This window comes from Glycine max, chromosome 11 (genome assembly GCF_000004515.6).
Source record: "Glycine max cultivar Williams 82 chromosome 11, Glycine_max_v4.0, whole genome shotgun sequence".
Classification (NCBI taxonomy): Eukaryota; Viridiplantae; Streptophyta; class Magnoliopsida; order Fabales; family Fabaceae; genus Glycine; species Glycine max.
Window position 1 is genome coordinate 30,473,789 of NC_038247.2, and position 17,112 is coordinate 30,490,900.

Here is a 17,112-nt window from a genome sequence, read left to right on the forward strand (position 1 = left end):
TCAAAAGGAAGCATTGTTGCGCAATCCGTGAAGTTACGTAACATTCTGAAAGCCAAGGAAGGGATGATTGCGTAATCCGTAAGGTTTCATGACATTACGGAAAGAAAACAAGTATCGTTACGTAATTCATAAAGTTCCGTAACGTTACGAAAAGAGAATCAACAAAAAAGGCAGGGGTGTATTTAGTAAATAGGGGAGTGCAAATAGCAATCAGGCCCACTTGGGCCTTCCAAGAAGTTCCCCAGAAGGCGGTGCCTTCTGGAGGAAGCAACCTAGCTCGCCTGGGCGAGCTAGGTGGCAAGCTCCTCCCTCATTTTCCTATAAATAGGGGGAGGAGGGAAGAACAAAAAGGTTCAACCCTCTTGGTATCTGAGAATCACTTAAAATTAGTGAGAAAAATTGTTTCCGTGAAGAAAATCCAAGCCGAGACACTTCTGTAACATTTCCGAGACGTTTCCGTGAGTGATTTCGCAAAGATTTTCCGCCGTTCTTCGTCGTTCTTCGTTCGTTCTTGGTCGTTCTTCGGTGTTCAACCGGTAAGTTCCCGAAATCGAACTTTTCAATTAATTCTATGTACCCTTAGTGGTCCCCACTTGCTTCGCATGCTTTTATTTTTATTTCATTTATGTGAAAAAGAGGAAGATAACATAAATTGAAGTCATGTTTGCACGTTTGATTAAAGGATGCCGTCCCTTGTGACGGACGTGTGGGGTGCTAATACCTTTCCCGTGCGTAAATACAACTCCTGAACCTTTCACTTAAAGTTCGTAGACCACGTCTTTTCCGGTTTTTTCTGACGTTTTTTCTCAAATAAACGTTGGTGGCGACTCCACGCGTTTTCCTTTCTTGGAAGATGCACCCGTGAGTCACGCGTCGCCCTCCCGCCGAAGGGTAGTTTGCGACACCTTACATTTCTCAGGAATGTGAGGAACAAATTTACCTATCAATGCTGACACATTTCTGCCCATGCTAATCCTTTCATTGTCCTTGAACTTCCTTTTGTGGGTACACAGCTCCTTTAGAAACTTGGCATATCTTGGAATTTGCTTGAGGGCATCTAGCAGAGGTATGTTCACCTCTACTTTTCTGAAGGTCTCCAAGATCTCCTTTTTCGCTTCTTCCATTTTTTTGTTTGGAATTGCTCTAGGTGGGAATGGAAGAGGGATAAGAGGCTGTTGTAAGTCATAATTACTAGAACAAGGTCCACCTGCATGATAATTTTTGTTTGGATGCTTTCTCTTTTGTGCAACTATCTCATCCACTTTTTCAGGTATAGAAGGAAGCTTGACAGGTTCAGGTGCAGGTGCTGCTACTGGTGGAGGCACTTGAATCTGGTTGCCAAACCTCAAGGTGATGGCACTCACATTTTTTGGATTCTGCATAGTTTGTGAAGGCAATTTGTCAGAATTTTGGGACTGAGCTTGATTCATCTGAGTAGCCATCTGTCCTATTTGATTTGTCAGACTCTGAATGGAGGCTATTGTCTTTTGTTGAAATTGCATATTCTAGATGGTCATTTGCCTCACTAACTCTTCTAAGGAAGGTTGAGGAGGAGCCTTAGTTGTTGGTTGTCTTTGTTGTCACTGCTGCTGTATTGGAGGAGGAACATATGGTTGCTTGGACCAGCAACATTCTGGAAATGAGGGACAGGCTGTTGTTGTTGTGGAGGACTTATCCATCTCAGATTTGGATGATTCCTCCAACCTGGATTGTATCTATTGCTTGAAAGATCATAATTATTCTGTTGTTGTTGGTTTTGCTGCTGAGGAGGTCTATTATAAATGTTTGCAGCATAAGCTTCAAGTTGCTCATTGACGCCAGATTGTTGCAAAGAAGGACAAAGATCTGTATGGTGATTTGCAGAAGAACATAGACCACAGACTCTTGCAACGAGTGTAGATTTCTGATTCATGGCAAGTTGGGTTACTAGGTTGACCAAGGCATCAAGTTTTCCTTCAAGCTTTTTATTTTCAGTAGATGGAGATGAATCTATGGTCACCTCATGGAATCCTCTAAGAACAATAGCATCATTTCTTGCACTAAATTGTTGGGAGTTGGAAGCCATCTTCTCAATCAAATTCCTAGCTTCAGCAGGGGTCATATCACCAAGAGATCCACCACTGGCAGCATCAATCATACTCCTCTCCATGTTGCTAAGTCCCTCATAGAAATATTAAAGAAGGAGTTGCTCGGAAATCTGGTGGTGAGGGCAGCTTGCACACAATTTGTTGAATCTTTCCCAGTACTCATACAAGCTTTCTCCACTAAGTTGCCTGATGCCTGAAATGTCTTTTCTGATGGCTGTGGTCCTAGATGCAGGGAAAAATTTCTCCAAGAACACCTTATTAAGGTCATCTCAGTTGAAAATAGACCTGGGAGCAAGGTAGTAGAGCTAATCTTTTGCCACTCCCTCCAGAGAATGAGGAAAAGCCTTTAGAAAGATAAGATCTTCTTGGACATCAGGGGGCTTCATGGTGGAACAAACAATATGGAACTCCTTAAGATGCTTATGAGGATCTTCACCTGCAAGACCATGAAACTTGAGCAGCAAATGTATTAGTCCAATCTTGAGAACATATGGAATACCCTCATTAGGATATTGAATGCACAAGCTTTCATAAGTGAAATCAGGTGCATCCATCTCCCTAAGAGTCCTCTCACGAGGTGGAGGTTGAGCCATGTTCTCAATATGAAAATTAACAGTCGGATGCTCAAAATCAGAATATTCAAAATCACCCTCAACAGAATGCTCAAAAATGCATAGAATGACCAGGATGCACAATATGCCTAACTAATCTATGAAAGGTTCTATCTATTTCAGGGTCAAAGGGTTGTAAATCACCTGGATTGCCCCTAGTCATGCACTATATGCAACAAATAATGTGTTTCTCAACAAGCACCTAACAAGGGGATAAAACTACAGCTATACTCAAACGATATCAAAATGAGCAGAAATTTTGTGAGGAACACCCAAAAGTCATGAAAAGGTAGGACAAAAATTTTCAAACAAAAATTCAAAGTCTAACTATGAAAACTACCTAAGCAAAGTTTAGAAAAATAAGACAATAATACTAAAAAAATAAAATAAAAAATTAGTAAACGGCTGACTTTTGGAGTTTGGGAGACCCCAACTGGCTTTTTGCAGATTTCCACAGTATGGGAAATTTTTTTCTACCCCAAATGCATATATAATAGTAGTTATTCTGATACCCGAAGCAAACGTTATGGCTGTTTTAAGTTTTGCTAAACACAAGTTCCAAAAATTTTTGTCTCTCTCATATACTACCACACTAAGTGCTCCTAGTATTTTTCACATGAAATATAGATCAAAAGAAGCTACCACACAAAAATTCAGCCAAAAATAACAACTCTAACAATCAAAACAAAAATCGCTAATTAAATTGTAAAATTCGTCGCTAATTCCCAGTCGCTAATCATTGTTCAGCACTATTCAAAGCAAAACAAAAGGCTGAATCTGTCGCTAAAATAGTCGCTAAAGTAGTCGCTAAATAGGGAATGCAACTGAAATGCAAAACAAAACGCTACATGAAATAAGATAACTAAATACTATTACGAACCTTTGGCCCACTGCTCCCCAGCAACGACGCCAAATTTGGTCGAGGCCGTACCTGAATCAAATAAACATTAAAAATGCAGTATCTAGGAAGTGATCCTAGGTCGTCTCCCAATGAGAAATGGTCAACCAAACGTTCATAACAGATTGTAGTAAAATAGTAACGAATTTGGGGGGGGGGGTGGTTGTTTGTTTTTGTAAATTAAACAGCAAGTAAATTTAAATTAGAAAATATCATAATTAAAACACGTTATTTCCCCTTGATTCACCATCAAGTCTCTTATCCTAGGTTATGAGGATTTATCCTTTATCAATTCAACAACTTAATCCAACCCTAAATTAAATTACTAAGCGAAATTTAACATAAGGCATTCATTATGTGATTAAGCAACACATACACCAATTAATCATGAACGAAACTGATCATTAAGCATGAACGTAAATTAAGCACAGAGACAATTAATCAAGCACTAAGCATGCATGGATTAATAGCAACAAATACAAAGTAATTGGTAAAGAGGAAAAACTGAGCAGAATGCAATAGTAATAATAAAACCTCAAAGAGAGCTATGCTTGATCCTGAAGAGAAAACAACGCTGGAGACTTAGCCTTCCATTAATCAATAGCAAACGAAATTGTAGTAGAAAATGAAGAAAACTAGAATTATTCTCCAAAACAAAAAAACTAAAATGAAAGAGAGAGAGAGAGAGAGAGAGAGAGAGAGAACCTAAAACTAGAACCTTGGTGTTGTTATATAGTTCTCAGCCCCGAAGCTTACAAATTTGTTTTAAGTCCAAGCCCATAAATTAAATAAAATCTAGATAAGATAAGATAAGACAAAATCTAGATGAAATAATATCTAGATGAAATAAAATCTAGATATGATAAGATAAGATAAGACCTAGATAAAATAATATCTAGATGAGATAAAATCTAGATAAGATAAGATTTGGTAGAATAGAATTGTCTGCTCTCTCCAAGTCCAAGCCCAATTCCGTATTCAAGCCTAATTGCTTATAATTCTCCTGAAATTAAATTACAATCACAAAATTAATCAAGTAGGATCAAATGATAAAACTGCATAATTAATTTGAAAATTAAGACTAATCAGTAATTAAAATGGTGACAAAAAGGGTTATGAAATAGGAGAAAATAATGACACATCAAATTCCCCCACACTTAGCCTTTTGCACTCCTGGGCAAAATCAAAAAGCAGAGTAAGGAAAAAATCCAGAGACAAAGAAACACAAAAACATTTATATATTTGTCAATGAATCCCAAGGAATGAAAGGAATGAGCAACATCCAACACGTAAAGAGTTGAAGAATCAAGACAGTCATGAAAATCATCCAAGCACCTCAAACATGGCAAGGTAGTCAATCAACTCAAGAATTGAATGAAAAGTGATAAAGCCTCACAAGATATGCACTCTATCTCTCAAGTGTCTAGGCTACTGTTTACTCTCAGAGCACCCATGAAAACAAACATCACATAGACTTGGCAAAACTCTAAAATTGACAACCAAACTCAACAATCACATACACAAAAGGATCAAAAGGTCTTTTAAGGTTGCAATGGGGCCAGGGACAAGGTAGAGGAAAGTATGGGATAAGTAGCTAAAACCCAAAGGAATAGAGGAGCAATGGGGAATAAGTGGAAATTAAGCAAAAGTAGTAAACCTAAAACCTCCAATATCAACCAAGTCTTCAAACCAGTCCAAGTCCTCAAAACAAGACCTCATTTATTCAACTTCACTCTTTTTCTGTTTTTCTCTTTTGTTTTTTTTTAATTTTTTTTTAGAACAGAAAATGAAAATTTAAAAGCATTTTGAATATTTGAAAAATAAAGGAACAATTAGGAAATATATGTATATAAATCAAGCGTGGCCAAAATACATCATCAAGCATGGCCAACAAAAACATATCATCCAATGAAACATAGCCCCCCACACTTATTCCCAAAACAATTCTAAAGCTCCAAAATTCCTTATGGGTAGGGTGAGATCATGGTTTTTCACTTAAGGCTTGTAATGAGCTTCAAAACAAAGAAAGGGGAACATAGGCTCAAAGGGGCTATCAAAGGAATTAATTTAAGGTAAGCTCATTTGGCTAGAGGCTTATAAGAACAAAATGCCTAAATCATCTCCCAACATGCATGTGAACCAAGAAGTATCAACAAGAGTCAAGCAAAGGCTATTGTGCAAGCAATCAATGGGGCAAAACACACCGAATAAAATAGATGATGATGGCTCAAAATTTCACCAAGGTTAAATCTATCACTTTCAATTCAACCTTTCAAAACTAGCTTGGCATGTAGAGAAAAAAAAGGATTTAAATTCACAAAATGCCAAGAAACTCCTATTTCAAAAACAATTACCCATTACCTGTACATAACCCAAAATTCAAAGAGAAACATGCAATGTTGTACACAAAACATAAAACCAAAATAACAAAATTAACCTCAAAAACCCCAAACAAAGAAAAATCTCCCCCCCCCCCCCCCCACTTAAACAACACATTGTCCTCAATGTGACACAGTCATAAGAACAAGAGAAATCAGAACAATCAATAAATTTGGACAAGTGCAATAAAAGTAAAGGAGACAGAAAAAGAAAACTCCCTGAGTCATGGCGGAAGAGAAGTAGGGTGAACCAAGGAGGTCTCCTCCACCAATACATCCACTAAGGAAGGATTTGTGAGGAATGGTTTCAGCCGGTGTCCATTGACCTTGAAGCTCTTATCTGTGGATTCACTTTTGATCTCAACTGTACCATAAGGAAAAACATTAGTCACCACAAAAGGACCAATCCACTTTGACCTCAACTTACCACTCATGAGTCCGAGCCTAGAGTTATACAATAAAACTTTCTGTCCAACCACGAAGTCCTTCTTAACTATCAAGCTGTCATGGAACTTTTTGGTTTTTTCCTTGTTGAATTTTGAATTCTCATAGGCTTCTAAACAGATCTCATCTAGCTCACTTAGTTCAACTTCCTTTTCTCTCCAGCCTGATCAATAGAGAAGTTGCAGGTCTTTACAACCAAGTAGGCTCTATGCTCTATCTCTACAGGAAGATGACATGCCTTGCCAAAGACAACCCGATAAGGAGACATTCCTATGGGTGCTTTGTAGGCAGTCCTATGCGCCCAAAGAGCATCATCCAGCCTGGTGCTCCAATCCTTTCTGTTCGGCTGCACAATCTTCTCCAATATCCTTTTTATCTCCCTGTTTGAAATCTCAGTCTGCCCATTAGTTTGGGGGTGATAAGGTGTGGAAATTCTGTGCACGACCCCATACTTTTTGAGCAAGGCATACATGGATCTGTTACAAAAATTGGTGCCTTGATCACTAAAGATGGCTCTAGGGACTCTAAACCTACAAAACAGATTAGATCTAACAAAATCCACAACATTCTTAGCATCGTTAGTTTATGGGGCTTTGGCTTCCACCCATTTTGAAACATAATCAACAGCAAGGAGAATATAAAAAAAACCAAAAGAGACAGGGAAAGGCTCTATAAAGTCTATACCCCAGACATCAAACACCTCACAGAACAACATGGGTTGTTGAGGCATTTGCTGTCTCCATGAAAGTGAGCCGCCTGCTCTCTAACATGGCTCACAAGTGCTACAGATTCTCCACGCATCCTTGAAGATGGTGGGCCAATAGATACTGCAGTCAAGCACCTTGCGAGCTATCCTCTGTATGCCAAGATGGCCACCTGGTGCGGAAGAATGACAGAATTCCAGGACCAAGTCAATCTCATGGTCTAGAATGCATCTCCTAATAACCTGGTCACTGCACAACTTCCACAAATAGGGGTCATCCCAAATATAATGCTTATCATCACTTTTAATTTTATCAATTTGAGCTTTGGATGCTAAAGGAGGAAAAATAGAAGCAACCAAATAATTCACAATATTAGCAAACCAAGGAGTGGGGGAAGGAATCAGAAATATTATACAAAATGTACAAATGGTCATCCAAAAAATCATCCCGAATGGGTGAGTCCTCAGACGCACACTCAATCCTACTTAGGTGGTTAGCCACAAGGTTCTATGCACCGCTCCGATCACGGATCTCCAAATTAAACTCTTGGATCCAAAGCATCCACCTGATCAATTTAGGCTTTGATTCAGCCTTCTTCAACAGGTACTTCAGAGTTGCATGGTCAGTATAAATAATAACACGACTACCAAGCAAATATGAAAGAAATTTCTCAAGAGCAAAAACTATCGCTAATAGATCACCCGAGGAAGCTTGTCAATCTTTTGAGCAAGGACCGCCCCCAATGCATAATTGGATGCATCACACATCAACTCAAATGGGGCTGTCCAGTCAGATGCCTGAATGATAGAGGTGGTAGTCAATGCATGCTTGTGGCAATCAAAAGCCTCTTTGCACTGGTCATCAAAATCAAACTCCACCTCCTTTTGCAGCAGATTGGATAGTGGAAGGGCCACTTTGCTAAAGTCCTTGATAAAGCGCCTATAAAACCCTGCATGGCCGAGAAAGGAACGAACCTCTCACACACAAGAGGGGTAAGGCAATTGTGAAATAACAGTTATCTTTGCAGGGTCTACCTCTATGCCCTTATTGGAAATTATATGCCCTAAAACTATACCTTGTTCTACCATTAAGTGACATTTTTTAAAATTCAGCACAAGGTTAGTTTCAATGCGTCTATTAAGAACTCTATCCAAACTATCCAAACATGCATCAAGAGAGGATCCATAAACAGTAAAATCATCCATAAACACCTCAATGCAACTCTCTAAAAAGTCACTGAAAATGCTAAGCATACACCGCTAAAAGGTACCAGGGGCGTTGCATAGGCCAAAGGGCATCTTCCTATAGGCAAAAGTGCCAAAGGGACAGGTGAATGTGGTCTTTTCTTGATCCTCAGGAGCAATATGAATTTGTAAATAACCAAAAAAACCATCAAGAAAACAGTAATGAGACGTACCTACCAAGCGCTCAAGCATTTGATCAATGAATGGCAGGGGAAAATGATCTTTTCTGGTTGCCTGGTTCAGCCTCCTACAATTAATGCAGACTCGCCAGCTATTCTACACTCTAGTGGGAATAAGCTCATCCCTCTCATTCTTGATCACTGTGAGGCCTATCTTCTTAGGAACTACTTGGACTGGACTCACCCACTGGCTGTCACAAATGGGGTAGATGATTCCAACTTGCAAGAGCATGGTCACCTCCTTTTTCACCACATCTAGAATGATGGGGTTGAGTCGCCGTTGTGGCTGCCTCACTAGCGTAGCTCCATCCTCTAAAAGTATCCTATGCATGGAGATAGATGGACTAATACCAGGAATGTTTGCTAAAGTCCATCCAATGGCTTTCTTGTGCTTCTGGAGCACTAGCAACGACTTCTCCTCTTGGTCAGTAGCAAGGGAGGCTGAGATGATCACTGGAAATTTTTCTTTGTCCTCCAAGTAAGCATACTTGAGGTTCACTGGTAAGGGCTTCAACTCTGGTGTGGGTGGTGGTTGAACAGTGGGAGGAACTAGGGTAGGAGAAGAAGAAGGTTCCTTAACTTGTACCTCATAAAGCAAGTCATAAGTATATGTACTTCCTGCAACATGGTTAGTGCATTTTGACTCTAAAAAATCAACATCAAGATATTCAACACTCAGAAAATCAGAACCAAACTCAAACTCAAATTTACTCTCAGCATAAAAATCAGATACAGGATCAAATTCAAACTCGGATTCAGATTCAATGCATGAGGAATGACAAGTATGCTGATCAGACAAAAATGGGTGTTTCCTACCATGAAGAGAATCAAAATCAAACATAATATCATCAACAATCCGATCAAGTATCTCAGCATGAAAAACAGAATGATCCTCAGATGGATGTTTCATGGCATCAAGAATGTTAAAATGAACAACAATATCACCAAATTCTATAGACAATGTGCCAGCATAAACATCTATCTTGGTTTGGGCTATTTTCATAAATGGCCTGCCTAAAATAATTGGAACTGAACCATGGGAAAATCCCTCTTCCATATCAAGAACATAAAAATCAGCAGGAAAAATAAGTTCACCAACCTGAACCAACACATCCTCTATGATACCTGCGGGGTAAGCAACACTTCTATTTGCCAAATGAATCACTACATCTGTAGATTGCAAAGGTCCAAGAGATAAAGAATTGAAAATGGACAGAGGCATGACATTATTTGATGCTTCTAGATCTAGCATGGCATTCTCAAATTTGTTGTTCCTAATATTGCAAGGTATATAGAAAGTACCTGGGTCCTTACATTTCTCAGGAATGTGAGGAACAAATTTAACTATCAATGCTGACATATTTCTGCCCATGCTAATCCTTTCATTGCCTTTGAGCTTCCTATTGTGGGTGCACAGCTCCTTGAGAAACTTGGCATATCTTAGAATTTGTTTGAGGCATATAGCAGAGGTATGTTCACCTCTACTTTCCTGAAGGTCTCCAAGATCTCCTTATCCACTTCTTCCATCTTTTTGTTTGGAATTGCTCTAAGTGGAAATGGAAGAGGGATAGGAGGCTGCTGCAAGTCAGAACTACTAGAAGAAGGTCCACCTGCATGAAAATTTTTGTTAGCTCTCTCATGATCAGGAAGCTTTCTTTTTTGTGCAACTATCTCATCCTCTTTTTCAGGTGTAGAATGAAGCTTGACAGGTTCAGGTGCAGGTGCTGCTACTGGTGGAGGCACTTCAATTTGCTTGCCAGACCTCAAGGTGATGACACTCACATTTTTTGGGTTCTGCACAGTTTGTGAAGGCAATTTGTCAGAATTTTGGGACTGAGCCTTGTTCAACTGAGTAGCCATCTGCCCCATCTGATTTGTCCGACTCTGAATGGAGGCTCTTGTCTCTTGCTGAAATTGGATATTTTGGATGGTCATTTGCCTCACTAACTCCTCTAAGGAAGGTTGAGAAGGGGCCTCAGTTGCTTGTTGTTTTTGTTGTTGCTGCTGTTGCTGCATTGGAGGAGGAACATATGGCCTGCTTGGACCAACATCACTCTGGAAAGGAGGGACAGGCTATTGTTGTTATGGAGGACTTGCCCATGTTAGATTTGGATGATTCCTCCAACCTAGATCGTATCTGTTGCTTGAAAGATCATAATTATTTTGCTGTTGTTGGTTTTGCTGCTGAGGAGGTTTATTATAAATGTTTGTAGCATAAGCTTCAGGTTGCTCATTGACTCCAAATTGCTGCAAAGAAGGACAAAGATCTGTATGGTGATTTGCAAAAGAACATAGACCACAGACTCTTGGAACAGGTGCAGATGCAAATTTCTTATTCATGGCAAGCTGAGTTACTAGGTTGACCAAGGCATCAAGTTTTGCTTCAGGCTTTTTATTTTCAGCAGATGAAGATGAATCCGTGGCCACCTCATGGACTCCTCTAAGGACAATAGCATCATTTCTCGCACTGAATTGTTAGGAGTTGGAAGCCATTTTCTCAATCAAATTCCTAGCCTTAATAGAAGTCATATCACCAAGAGCTCCACCACTGGCAGCATCAACAATACTTCTCTCCATGTTGTTAAGTCCCTCATAGAAATACTGCAGAAGGAGTTGCTCAGAAATCTGGTGGTGATGACAGCTTACACACAATTTCTTGAATCTTTCCCAGTACTCATACAAGCTCTCTCCATTAAGTTGCCTGATGACTGAAATGTCTTTTCTGATGGCAGTGGTCCTAGATGCAGGGAAGAATTTCTCCAAGAACACCCTCTTAAGGTCATCCTAGTTGGTAATGGTCCTGGGAGCAAGGTAGTACAGCCAATCTTTCGTCACTCCCTCTAGAGAATGAGGAAAAGATTTTAGAAAGATAAGATCTTCTTGGACATCAAGGGGTTTCATGGTGGAACAAACAATATGGAACTCCTTAACATGCTTATGAGGATCTTCACCTGCAAGACCATGAAACTTAGGCAGCAAATGTATTAGTCTAGTCTTGAGAACATATGGAACATCCTCATCAGGATATTGAATGCACAAGCTTTCATAAGTAAAATCAGGTGCAGCCATCTCCCTAAGAGTCCTCTCACGAGGTGGAGGTTGAGCCATGTTCTCAGTATGAAAATTAGTAGTCGAATGCTCAAAATCAGAATGTTCATAATCACCAGCAACAGAATACTCAGAATGCTCAAAATGCACAGAATGATCAGGATGAAAACTATGCCTAACTAATCTATGAAAGGTTCTATCTATTTCAGGATCAAGGGGTTGTAAATCTCCTGGATTTCGCCTAGTCATGCACTATATGTAGCAAATCAAGTGTTTCTCAAACAAGCACTAGGGGAGGGTTAAAACTACAACTATAGTCAAACGATATCCAAATGAGCTGAAATTTTGTGAGCAACACCCTAAAATCATGAAAAGATAGCACCAAAATTTTCAGACAAAAATTCAAAGTCTAACTATGAAAACTGCCTAAGTAAAGTTTAGAAAAATAGGACAATAATACTTGAAAAATAAAAAAACTTAGTAAGCAGCCGATTATTCAAGTTTGGGAAACCTAAACTGGATAAAGAGGGTTGCCACGGCATGGGAAATTGTTTTCTACCCCAAATTCATATATAATAATAGTCATTCTGATAATTGAAAAAAAAGTTATGGCCATTTTAAGTTTTGCTAAAAACAATTTCCCAAATTTTTTGAATCTCCCAAATTCAGCCACACCAAGTGCTTCTGGTATTTTTCACACAAAAAATCAGCCAAAAATAACAACTCTAACTATAAAAACAAAAATCGCCAATTAAATTGCAAAATCAATTGCTAGTTCTCAGTCGCTAATCACTGTTCACAGCATTACACAAAACTGAAACAGGGAAGCGCTAAACAGGGGATGCGACTGAAATGCTAAACAGAACACTACACAAAACAAAACAACACACATTCACAACACTAAACAACAGAGCTACACACAAAACAAATAAACACTATTATGAACCTTTGGACCACTACTCCCTGGCAACGACGCCAAATTTGATCGAGGTCGTACCCGAATCAAATAAACATTAAAAATGCAGTATCTAGGAAGTGATCCTGGGTCGTCGTCTCCCAATGAGCAATGATCAACCAAACGTTCATAACATATAACAATAAAATAGTAACGAATTGGGGGGGGGGGGGTTGTTTGTTTTTACAAATTAAACAGCAAGCAAACTTGAATAAGAAAATAACAGAACTAAAACATGTTGTTTCCCCTTGATTCAAAAGCAAGTCTCTTATCCTAGGTTACAAGAATTTATCCCTAATCAATTCAACCACTTAATCCAACCCGAAATTAATTTACTAAGCAAAAATTAACATAAGGCTGCCATTATGTGATTAAGCAACACATACACCAATTAATCCCTCTCACATTTCCATTAAGCATGAACGAAACTGATCATTAAGCATGAACTTAAATTAAGCATAGAGACAATTAATCAAGCATTAAACATGCATGGATTAATAGCAACAAATACAGAGCAATTGGTGAAGGGGAAAAATTGATCAGAATTCAATAGTAATAACATAACCTCAAAGTAGCTATGCTTGATCCTCAAGAGAAAACAACACTAGAGACTCAGCCTTCCATTAATCAGCAGAAACGAAAATGAATTCAAGGGCAGAAGCATAAAATGAAATTGCAATTTGAAGCAAAAAACGAAATTTGATTGCTACGTGAACAGTGCGCGTGAACAGTAACACGAAACTGAAAATAAAAATCCCTAAAATTTTTCTCCTATGTCAGCAGTCTGCCTTCTACTAAAACCCAGGTGCTGTTATATAGGTCCTCAGCCCCAAAGCTTACAAATCTCATTTAAGTCCAAGCCCAACAACGAAATAAAATAAAACTGGACGAAATAAAATAAAATTGGATGAAATAAAATAAAATTGTCTGCTCTCTTCAAGTCCAAGCCGGTTCAGCCCAATTCCGGATCCAAGCCCAATTGCTTATAATTCTCTTGAAATTAAATTAAAAAACACAAATTAATCAAGTAGGCCCAAATGATAAAACTGCATAATTAATTTGACAATTAAGGCTAATCAGTAATTAAAATGGTGACAAAAAGGGTTAAGAAATAGGAGAAAATAATGACACATCAAGCCCATTGATACGCAGAGACCAATATGGCCATATGCTTCCATTGTCGAAGACTCAATGTCTATCGAGCAAGACTACTTTAGTCACACCTTGGTTATCCAGAGACAATCGAGTCCGATAGCATGCGGAGACACGTCATGGTTATCCACACCTTTCATCAACCAGAGGCAAGCGAGCCCATTTACATGCAGAGACCAATATGGTCATCTGCTTCCTTTGTCGAAGACTCGATGTCTATCAACCGAGACTGCTTTAGTCTCACCTTTGCTATCCAGAGATAATCGAGTCCGATAAGATACGAAGACACCTCACGGTTATCTGCACCTTGTCATCCAAATACGGTGAGTCCGATGACATGCGGAGACACCTCATGGTTATCCACACCTTTTGTCAACCAGAGGCAAGCGAGCCCGTTGACACGCAGAGACCAATATGGCTATCTGCTTCCTTTGTCGAAGACTCGATGTCTATCGACCGAGACTACTCTAGTCTCACTTTTGCTATCCACAGACAATCGGGTCTGATAGCATGTGGAGACACCTCACGGTTATCCGCACCTTGTCATCCAGAGACGGTGAGTCCGATGATATTGTTCGCTTTCGGCAAGTGCACCGGATCACGCAAGTAGTATTAAACGGTAAGAACCGAGTATCAAACTCTTGAGGAACTTGTGTTACTTGGTAAAGCTATTTTAGTGAATAGGTGTCTAGTGTGAACAAAGATGTGTTTACTATGAACAGGTGTGTAAACTAACTATTAAAAGGAAAAATCACGAGTAATGATGCGTAAAGACAAGTAGACGACACGTTGGTCTTCCTATTAGGTGTATGATGTTAGGAGGATATTCTCTACTTAACAATGCTCATGCATTCTATGGTGTCTCCTGAAATGATAAACCTCGATTCCTCATGATAGTCAAGCCTAATCTTGATCAAGCATCGCCCGCAGATTCCTCTTGTTGGACTAAACTTGGCCAGGACCGCATTAAGACAAACATACAACAACTAGGTTACCATACCCCGATTCCTCGTGAAAGTACGACAAACTAGCCCCGTCCTATCAAGTTCTAAGAATCAGACCAGTTTCCACTGTTGAATGATCCTAAAAACACATGCATCTACATGATCAAGGAAAAAGCATGGTAGAAGGAAGTTCTGATAGCACAGTGAACACACAAAACATCATTAAATAGATAAAAAATATATTTACATCAAGTACCTACAAGGAAGATCCAACAAAGGATTTAGCTTTCCATAACTGGGAAGCTTCCTCTACTACAAAGAGAAGAGAAAGATGAAAGATTGTAGAAATACAAGTAGTGGGGATGTCTCCTCCACCTCTAGGACCTCACAATCACTCACAAACTCATCTCAAGCTCTTAGGACGGCTTCCTCTTCAAGCTCTGGTCTCTACAGATCTTCACACAACAAAATCTCTCAAACTCTCTGGAACTTGGACCTTTCTCTCTCAAGAACTCTCTAGACATGTAGAAGCTTCAAGAAAAGGCCAAACTCCCCTTCAAAATATGATTTCAGGCTTAAATAGGTGGCTTTGTTCGTGCTCGTGCGCTCAGCGTACTTCTGAACCGCTTAGCACGCATTAGTGAATTTCGGCTTAGCGCGGCTTTTCTCGCTCAGCGGATGGACCGAAGCGGTGCACTTAGTGGGATGGCCCTTCGCTCAACGAATAGGCACAACTCATCCGTCTTCCAGATTCTTCCTCGTGCTTAGCCGAGGATTGTTGCGCTTAGCGGATGGCTCGCTAAGCCAGTGGATTGGCTTAGCGAGAGGGTGAAAATCAGCACTTCAAAACTTGCCTAATTATCCTGAAATTGAGAGAAAATGATTATTAAATACACAAAATAGAAGTACTACATATTTATTACCTATCTTTAACAAAAATTAATTACAACACTACAAAATAACCATAAATTGGAGGAGTTTGATACAATTTACACAAGTTTTATACATACAAGTTAGTCGTATTCACCGACTAACAACTCCCCTAAATTTACAGTTTTGCTTGTCCTCGAGCAAATAAAGAACAGTTCACTGGTCCCCAAGTGATAATAACATGCAGTGACTATGTACAAAGGTGTATGCAACAAAAGTTACTGATTGCATGATAAGAGAATGAAACAAAATGCCCTCATCACTTGTCTTTTACAAGGCATGCAGTTATCCAAAGAAAAGAATAAGATGCAACCTGAACAATTAGATGAAGTTAGGCATAAGACAAATATCAAGGAAAGTAGCTTACACCACAGTCTCACAGCCACTGTTTCACTCATGCACAAGTGTTTAAGTTATTCATTAATAACAACTAGCAAGAGGTCCAATCTTTGCACTTCATCTCATGCCATAAACTCAAAAATGTATTAACAGAATCAGAAGGACTTTCCCAAACAAAAATTCATTGGTTTTTTCTAGGATTCAAAAGCTTAGATTCTAAGAGAGCACAAATCCTAGACTTATCCAAGTGATCTTTTTAATACAATTAGCTTGCTCACTAGCTTTTCACTTTCATTTGCTTTTGACCTTATTACATCAACACACATTTCCTTCGATTGCTTTCTTTTTCTTTTTTCTTTTTTAACACACAACTTATTTGTTGTGTGCTGATGCTTTATCTCTTTCTTTGCATCCCAATTAGTTCCACTCCCCTAAATTTGGGGTAATGCCTTGAACCATATGCTCTCCTAGAATCTAAACAAGGTATCTGGAGATAATCATTCAGGTTTAGGGTTCAATTATTGACAAAATCATTCAGCTCACAAAGGGTGCAAATGATACAATTATAATTCAAGGTAAGCTTTTTGGTCAAAAGGCTTGTATATGCACAATCATGGCCTTCATCAAGTCCTCATTTATAAATTTCATTCTAAAATTCACAAATTGATGCAAAGATTATTAGTCACAGCTAGTCGTTCACTCACAGTTTAAGTTCACACTCTCATCGGTTTGGGTTCAAGCTTTTCTTTCACAATCAATCTGTCTACTAACTAACAATTCTAATTGCAAGTTCTCATTCTTGTTCTTTCTTTGCCTAACATACACACTTGCTCAAACTCATGAAAAGAAACACAAACTCAATCACAGTCATGCATTCAATTCAAAACCAAATCATACACCAATTTTCACACAAAGATAAAAGTGTTTTATTGCCATATCATCAAAATCAAGTCAAACTGTTCCATATACTTCAGAATAAGCAAACCAACTACCCATAAATAAAACTAGCAGTGTATACAAACATAAAAGAAATACTGTACTGAAACCGTAATCATAATAATAATAATCCAAAAAGCAAAAAGCATCATCAGGAATCAACAATGTCAAGAGTGTATAAATTAGGGAATAAGTGAGAGCAACAACTTCTCCAGATGACGAATAAGAAAGATCGATAATTCCTCCAACTGGGGAAGCAAGGG

At 38.9% G+C, this 17,112-nt stretch overlaps 1 non-coding gene across 1 annotated transcript; it reads left to right on the top strand.

The window, feature by feature from the left end:
• Positions 1–2,195: 2,195 nt before the first annotated feature.
• Positions 2,196–2,302, top strand: LOC112998469 (small nucleolar RNA R71). The gene has a single exon (XR_003263571.1). It is a non-coding gene; the product is annotated as a small nucleolar RNA R71 (small nucleolar RNA).
• The last annotated feature ends 14,810 nt before the right edge of the window (positions 2,303–17,112 follow it).